Raw genomic sequence first — 8,866 nt, 5'->3', positions numbered from 1 at the left:
CTCTTCTAAGCAGAGCATTAAAAAGCTTTATAAGTTTACAGTCACTTGATACCTTTTATCATTTTAAGGCACTCCAAATGCTCAACCTTTTTATATAATGCAATTGTATTGTAACTGTATGAATGCCATTTTTCTGTCATCTCATAGTATTAACTGGCCTAGCAGAGAGGACAGGTCACACAAGCAATCTAGTAAAGAAAGGCTAAAAAAAGCACAATCATGTTTTGTAGTTTCAGGAAGATACATGCATTTTCAAGCATTTTCTTTGCCACAAATCCCATGTCATCCTCAAGTAGTTTTGAATTTTCATTTCAAAACTTGCTCTCTGCTTGTTGTTTTCCTTTTATACGCCCGCTGTAAACTGTTACTGGGATAGGATCTCTTAGTAGTCTCAAACAGCCCAGTGACTTCTGAACTTTGAGATTATAAAGCAAGAAAGTTACTGAACACTCACATCCAAGTTGACTGGCTAAGAAAAAGCAGCAAAGTCCTGCCAAAATCCTAGCTAATCTGATAAAGAGAAAACCAGGGAGGTCTAAGCACTAAACCCCACAGTTTAAATAGAGCAAATTCCAGCTGCAGAAGGAAGTGCATCACATTTAGCCGGGTACTTCTTCTTCAGATATGACATCTGAAGAGACGACATTTCACCATCTTAAAAGGTACTGCCCGTAAGTAAATTCTAACAGTAAAATTCCCAAAATACAGGAAAACATGGAACCAACACATGAATTTCATACAGATCGACAAATGCTGCTTGTAATCTGACTGGAAGGAAGGAGAAACAAATTAGGGACATACGTGACATGCAGCTGGTTACCACTTAAGTACTTCTTTAATTCTTCCACTTTCAACGCACTTCACAAACAACTAATCCTCTTAACATCCATGCAAGCATATTTATTATCCACAGTTTTAGCTTGTAAGCTCTTCAAGCAATGAGCTAGTTCTTTTTCTAGCTTAATACATGGCTTATGAAAATTGGGACCGAGGCCCTGTTATAGCTGTGAAACAACTGCCAAGAAAACAGCTCCCATCACCCCACTCCCCTCCAGCATCTTACTGAGAAGACTAGCAAGACACCCACTCAAGAATGTACTTTTAACCTAGGTAAGTGCTCACATCTCAGCCTCCATGCTACATGAACCACTCTTCAGACTACAGTACCAAAAGAATCAGTCAAAAATTTATAGCAGCCCTGGTCAGGGTGGAAAGGTAGCTCCAGATTTTGGAGACTCCCAAGCCCCCCTTACAAAAACAGATTCACACTCCCACGCCCCAGTCAGTGGAGCTCCATGGAGCCACCAGCAGGCACACACAGTCGCATGGCAGGTGCTAACGTAACCCCCAGCATCCTCCCATGACAGACCTGAAGACAACATGTATCTATTTCCCTTTTGGCAACTGTACCAGTTAATATAGAAAAACCTGCAGTTAGAAACATCTGCAGCAACATTTCGCCTTGCATCACACAAAAGTGTAAAGAGTCACCTGGACCTTGTGAAATAAATATTCATTACACAAAACTTTCTTTTATGACAGCACATACAAGAAGGGGTTTAGTTTTTATTTCTCTACTCAGCAGAGACAACCTACTTTTTTTGCAGCTGCAAGGAGAAGAGAAACTATAAACATTTACATTTAATGCAATGAAAGCTTTGCTCACCACCTCTTGTTCCACTGCACTCTTAGATGATGATCACTCATCATAAAAATGGGTGGAGCAGCTGCAAACCACTTAGCAATGGAAAAACTGACTCCCATGTTCAAGAGAAACTCCTGCACAGGCTGGAAACCCCACTGAAACGAAGTACTGTCATTACTCCTCAGATGGGAAGTCTTTCGACTGCAGATGCAAACACATCTGCTACGTAGCACATGAACCAGCGTGTTTTACTTTTATCTCCAGAATCATCCTCTGCACCAACTCAAAGACCTTCAGATCAGACTACAGAAACTGTTTTAATCTAAGTCACACATAAACTCATTCATCTTCAGTTGTCTTTAAAACAATTAAAAACCAGCACTCCTCAAGTACAAAGTGCAGACTTTAAGATGACCAGTGCCATCAGTACTGCACCCTTGTTGCTACAGTGAAAGATTTATGGTAGCAGGGAACAAAAGAACAACAAAATTCATCACGTAACATCAGAGATACATCACGTAAGCCTCACTCCTCAGCTGACTCACTAAGCAACATTAACTGAAAAAAAGAGAGCAAGTCCCAGTTTCGCTGCCATCTTACTTGTGGGTTTAGCAATTAGGAAGCGTGCTGTGTACAAGCTCATGTGACAAAAGAAATTGCTTTGTCTAAGGGTCATATCTGGCCATCCTGCCTTCCCTACCCCCAAAAAAAATAAATCACTTCTCCTCCTCTTACTTTAACACCTGCTTCCTCCATCCGAGCATTCATTGTCCCACTGCTATTATGGGACCGAAGGCTTCATCATCCCAGAGGAAACTCAGGAGGGAAACCAGTGTATGAAGTGAGCAAGACCCTCATTCTTCAGCAATCTTACACCTCAGCATCCCCTATTTTCCCTCTCTTCCTATTAACAGCAGCTTCCAAGATTCAGCCGGGTGCTGAGAGCCGCACGTGCCAGGAAGCCAAATATGCCACACATCCTGGTATTGAACCCACCGTGCCCACAGACACCAGTGTGGACCATCTGCCTTGCTCTTGCCCCACCCAAGGACCCACAACCAATGCTGTGGGGCAGGAAATAAGGCTGGACAAACCATGGCCTGACCCAGCACAGCTCTTTTCATATGGTTGTACCGAAGGGAGGGGCTTCACACAAGCAGCAGCCCTGCGCTCCCCTAAAACGTGGCAGGAGCAGAGCAGCATCCATCCTGCAGGATCAGTGACACAGAGAATGGAGCCTTTGGACAAACCCATCCTCAGCATCAACTTCCACTAAGAGGTTTTTATCTCCTGCAGGAGGTCACTGTGCAGATTCACACACTCCCTTTCATCTTCCCTACATTGAAAACAAGGGTACCTGCAAGAACACGACGAGTCAGCCAGCATCCGTGCGTGACATGCCAGGTGTGTTAATCCATGGAAAAAGAAAGGGTGAGTCAGTGGTTTGAGTCTGAAGACAGTCCAGTTGAGAACAGTCGCTCCGTGCCAAAACCCTTGTTTGTAATGGTTTTATTAACAGCAGCATTCAGACTCACAGAGCAGTTACACCACTGGGGGCAGAGACACGTTGGGAAAGAGATTTACTTTCCTAAGTAACTTTGCCAGAAACCTCAGATACAATTTAGATGAAGCTACAAAGTACGTCACAGGTTTTAACATAACTTACTGCTCCAATTTGCATTAGTCATGGGTGATAAAAAGCACAGGGGATTCAAATATGACACATCGGGTAGTTTCTCTCAACACAAAGTTTTGAACATCATCATCAAATGACATACACCCTTCTGCTTTAAAATGACCACCTTAAATCACGCTCATGGAGTATAAGTCTCACCAAAACTCAGCCTTATATTTAAATAAGTAATTCATCACTTATTTTCCCTCCCACTCAGAAATAAAACTTGGAGTAGCTGCTAAAGAAGAAAATCCTTAAATTGTTCCTTTTACACTGGATCAGGCTAATCTCAGCAGTGCTGTCACGCTCTAAGTAACATCTCACATTAAACAACAGTTTGAGGAGGTCACTCACCATGTATTTTGCAAATGTAACAATAAGTTTACTCTAGCCACCTGAATGAACTAAAAAAAAACCCACACCAACAAAGACTAGAAGCAGTCAGAGGCTACTCTGGTAAATGATAAATATTTTGCATAATCTGTTAGAAAATTTCACAAGTCCTTGAAACGAAGATGCAATGAATCAGTTGCAACTACCTGCACTCATATATTTTAAATAGTACCTAAGAGCAACTACGCAGGATCCAACTCACCAATATGACTGATCAACTGCCATCCCATGATTTACAAGGAAATCAAAAGACAACCTCATGCAAGGACCAAACATACAAGAAAACTGACAGTTCAGTTGCTACAGCTACTAATTAAAAAATTATCACCTGTTTTGGAAAGACAAGAGCAGCCAGATGGGAAACTAATTTCTTATATACAACTTACGGAATCACCAAAAAAAATTTTGAAGAGACCGGATCATTTTGAAGAGATATAAAACTGAATTCCTGGTCATTATGAAGGGAAATGAGATTCAAAGAAAATACAAGTGGTCAGTGAAGATTAACTTTGCCAAATGAACCCCTTCTACAGCATTACAAGTTAACCCATGAAAAACCACCATTCTGGATGTTGCAGCCAAGGCCAAAATCAAGATCCTCTACGAACCATGGAAGCCCACAGGGTGCACACCAGCAGCAGTCCTTGCAGCGGTGCGAAACCCCGCAGGAGGCTGCCCAGGGGCACCAAACCCAACCTCACATGCAAAACATGCTTGGAATACAGTATTTCAAGCCCTCAACACAAGTGCTGTAGGAGGTGCTGACAGTATTTTGAGGAGTATTTTTTCCTTACACTTAATCCAACCCCAAGCATAATACTCGAGAAGTTCCTAATGTGCCTTTGTTAACAGTTCAGCATTTGAACTGTGAAAACTACATCTCTATACCAGCAAGGAATTTAGCTTTTTCTTACCCATAATAAAAATCACCCAATAAACTCTTCAGCATCTGACTTTTAGGGTTTTTTTTAAATATATATATAAAGTAGTCTTGTTAGAGTGCCTGACCATGTCACAACATGTAATCCATTACAGCTACAACAGAATTAAAGCTTACTTTTTGCAAGGTATCACACTGCATACTTTTTAAGGACTGCTGACTACTTAAAAATATTTGTGATTACACTTTCTTTCACTGTTCCTCAACAACTTAGAAGCATATCTAAAATGGTTATAAATAAAATTTTTAAAAAGATATTATAAAAATGGCAGGGCTTATTTTTGCAGAGAAGATATATCTTTACTCTAGATAGAAATAATTGAAGTCTTAGGGAACTTAAAAAGGCAACACTTTGACATCTAACTCACTGGCTTATCTTAGAAACACATCTATCTCCCTGGTCGTCTTCACATGCTATAAAACAGGGATGGGCACCACAGTCAAATGCTGCCTTTGTAATCAGAAAAGCACTTCCAAGGGTGAAGCTCCAGCAGCACTTCTCTTAGTGGAAGCACTGGAGCTTTTGCCACAACAGCTGCTCATGAGACCACGAAGGGACATGAGTTACAGAACTGATCCAGGTAAAGAACGAGCTCTTTTGCTGAACTGATCCAAGGTACAAATTGTACAGGAAAAAAAAAATCTTTGTGTTCTTAACTGGAATCTATTTCCCGGTCTGGTTGGCTGAACAGACCCACAAATACCACCATGGTCCAGCTGGTGAACTGGAGGAGGCTGCTTACACCAACGCACAAAAGAGAACACAAAATTAAAGTCAGAGTTTAGGATGACACTAAAAAACTTTTACCTATTGCATGCTTCTACCAGCTGTCTCTGGAAGGGCATTAAACCGTTTACAAGATTTGTGGCGTCGCAGCATATTTGTCATGTAGACATCAACAGAGGAGTCACCCTGTTTCCGTGACAAAGGGCCATAAATATATAAAGATATATCTTCTTGAAAAAGATCTGTATAGCTTGACTGCAGCAACAAGTTCCTGGCATAGCTGCTTTCCCTGGAGCGCTGCCATTATATTTTCTTATCACTAACCAAAGTAACTAACCAGCTAACTCTCAGTGATGGGCTTTGCCTTCTAGATCTGCATAAAGGTCATTTGCAAGGGAGAAAGGCAGGTCTAAAAAAAAAAATAAATATAAGAAGATGACATTATGCCACATCCACAGCTTTGTTTCCAAAAGTAACTAAGAAGTGCAATGCCAGGCTGCAACACCGGGACTGAAGTGTACTGACTATTCACTCAGTACAAGGAGTGGTCAATTCCCTCCTCACAGCAAGCCTGTTGACAGCTGTTTTAGAGGAGAAAAAAGTGAAGCATGACTAAGCTATTCATAAAAATCTCATTGCATCTAACACCCTAACAATAAGTTCTGATTTTGAAAAAGTGCAGTGCTTCCTGGAAGTGACTGTTCAGGTGGTGCATGCCAGCCCTGAACCAGGCTTCCAACTGGATTATATCCCCCATGGCAAACCCCATAGCAGCAAAGCAGAACTGTATCTACACCCAAAGCCACCAGTTGCTTCAGAAAGTCATTCATTACCTTTATCTATCCTACAGGTGATCAATGCAAGCAAGCACACACACGAGCACTTGGCATCGAGCAGCACCCAGAAATCACAAGCTGCAGGCTGCAAGGTGCTTCCCATCCCAGCTTTCCACATCCAGCCTTTCGTGTGCCTGCAAATAGGATGCTGCTTACGTTATGCCCCGGCTGCAAACCACAGAAACTGCCAAATCCCTGTCCAGGAGGCTGGTAAACACAGGGGCACGATTACTCAGGGAGGGCATATCATGCCTTTACAGCCTCCTGGACTTTCTAGCCTTTTGTTCAAGTTTTTAACTTCGTAACACTGCCTTCCACCAGTGGAGCAAAACCAAAACCAAATAGTTCCTCCATACTAATCAGGTACATAGTTTAGTTTACTTCAGGCTATTTACCGCCTGTGTGGGGAACCCTTATAGAAATAACATTTAATAGCGCTCAAGTAGATTGCAGAGATAACCAGCTACAGCAGTAAGTAGAAAAGCTTCCAAGCTGCTTCAAGGACTGTTTCACAGGCCAGTGGATCACCACCAAATACAAGGCAGACGAAACTGATACGCTGGTGTCCTGGAAACAGAGTGGAAAAGAAATAGGTACAGCAGGCATGATAGCTTCTACTAATGATTTTTTTGTTAAGTAGTTCTCTATTAAAACTTATTATGCCAGCAGAAAATTATATGAAAGCACCCACTGTCTTTGTAACACAGGAGCATGTGCATACCACCAATAAACCTACCAGTGTTGTTTTCCTCTAGTATAATTTATTGACCGCTGCCTTAATTCATGCCTTGGATAGAATAACCAGATTCCTTCAACAGTACTTAATCCTCCTCTTAGCACAGGAGCATACCCTAGACCAGAACACAGCCTACTCAGGAGCATATACTGCTGAGAGATTAGTAGCGAGTTTTGCGTAAACCCAAGTCTCAAAGCTTCCCTATATAGGCCGTGTTTAAAAACACCCATCATTGGACAGTACCTGGCAGAGCTCTGTTTCTACGAGAAGCTTTGACTTCTTTACATTTTCCCCCTTTGATGCTGCGAAGCTGTAAATCAGGAACACGGAGCTCCTGCCTTTCTCTCTGGCTGCAGTCCCTGGCTGGGCTCTGTTACTTCGAACATGCCGTGTCCTCACCTCTCAGGCTATGCCGGCCATCCCTTGGCGGCTGGAGCCGGGCAGGAGATGCTGGCTGGAACGTCGTCACACAACGCAGCGCATCCACACTACCTGCAGGAGACTCGTCATTCAGGCTACCTACAAAACCTGTCTGCCTTGCAGAACTCAACACCCGTGCCCTTCTAGCAACAGCCCCAGGCTAGCCTGTCTGCCCAGCACCGGGCAGTGCTGGAAGGCCAGACAGGAGACATATTAGGCTCAACCCATGAACACGGAAGACAGGTACATGCTTGACCTCATGCCAAGGGACAACACCTGCCCAGATGATCCCCACCTTGCCTAACGCACCCTTAACCTGCTATCAGGCTTGTAAAACAACAAACACCCAACCCTGAGTGTCCAAGCAACACACTGTCACCATGGAAGGTGACAGCCTGGACCAGAGCGGCCCGAAGCACAGCAAGCGCCTTCTGAGCGAATGCTCCTCCACTTCAGACAGCAGCTTCTATCCACAGGCACAGATGTTATGAGGTTAACATCAATCTACTCCCACTACTAAGGTATCTATGTATAAAAATACACCTCCTCTAACACAGTAATAAATGAATCATTACTACCTTACCTTTAAGGAACTATGTGGAACTTGGTTCACCTCTGCAATTCCACAATAGCTCAGCAAGGGTGTGTGAAACATGAAAAACACACCCACCAAGGGACTGATTTTAAGCTGAAGACTCTCACCACAAACAGAAGTAATGTAGCTTGGCCCTTTAAAACTGATTAGATTACATTAGCCAAATCTGCCAGCGCACAAGACATTCATGGATCTCAGACCAACTGTCTAAACTCAGCTCTGAAGCTACATGCTTTACATATTTCTACTGCATCGCATATCTCCATGAGTACCTAAAGTTTTACGGCTGACAAAGATTACAGAGAACACCACAGCGACCAACTGTCCTACAGGAGTACAGGATTTCTAATCCCTTTATCAAGTCTCTATCTGATCATCCACCACGGAATCAGTACAGCACACTCTTAAAAAAATAAAACCCAAACCTTTTAAAAATCACTTTTTTCCACTTCTGAGCTCCAGCTCATGTGAAGCCCCGTAAAGGACACTGGAGCAGAACCAATTACAGAGGTCAGCAAAATTGATCTCTACTAATCCCAACTCCTTTATATGACTTGCAGGGATAACAGTGTCACAGAAGGTGGATTAATAAACCCTGACAATTTACGGGTTAAGAAACAACCACCTTTCACAATCCTCATCCAGAAGCTCCCGCATTTGCTTCAAAAGAAGTGTCTCGGCTCGAGAAGGAAAAAACATAATAATTGTATTTTCAAGCAAAAGAGCGAATGCATAAAACAGGCCCCACGGCAACGACCCTCTGAGTCACTTCAAAGGCCCACTGAGACCCGAAGGTGGGGAAAACCAGCACCAGCCTGTTGCTTCGGAGACTCGGATATAAAGCCCAGATTACTTTCTTTACAATAAATTGAGATCCAAAGTTGCGTCAACGAGGCTGG

At 42.8% G+C, this 8,866-nt stretch overlaps 1 protein-coding gene across 10 annotated transcripts in view; it reads right to left on the bottom strand.

The window, feature by feature from the left end:
• Positions 1-7,974, bottom strand: part of AKAP13 (A-kinase anchoring protein 13) — a 217,799-nt gene extending 209,825 nt beyond the window's left edge. For all 10 annotated transcript variants that reach the window (XR_003399121.1, XM_026855851.1, XM_026855855.1 and 7 more), the window contains exon 1: positions 7,956-7,974. The gene's annotated coding sequence lies outside the window, so the exon portion shown is untranslated. The remainder of the gene's footprint in view (positions 1-7,955) is intronic.
• Between the last annotated feature and the right edge of the window lie 892 nt (positions 7,975-8,866).

This window comes from Athene cunicularia (assembly GCF_003259725.1).
Source record: "Athene cunicularia isolate RWA chromosome 10 unlocalized genomic scaffold, athCun1 chr10_part1, whole genome shotgun sequence".
NCBI lineage: Eukaryota > Metazoa > Chordata > Aves > Strigiformes > Strigidae > Athene > Athene cunicularia.
This window is presented reverse-complemented; position numbering and strand designations above follow the sequence as displayed.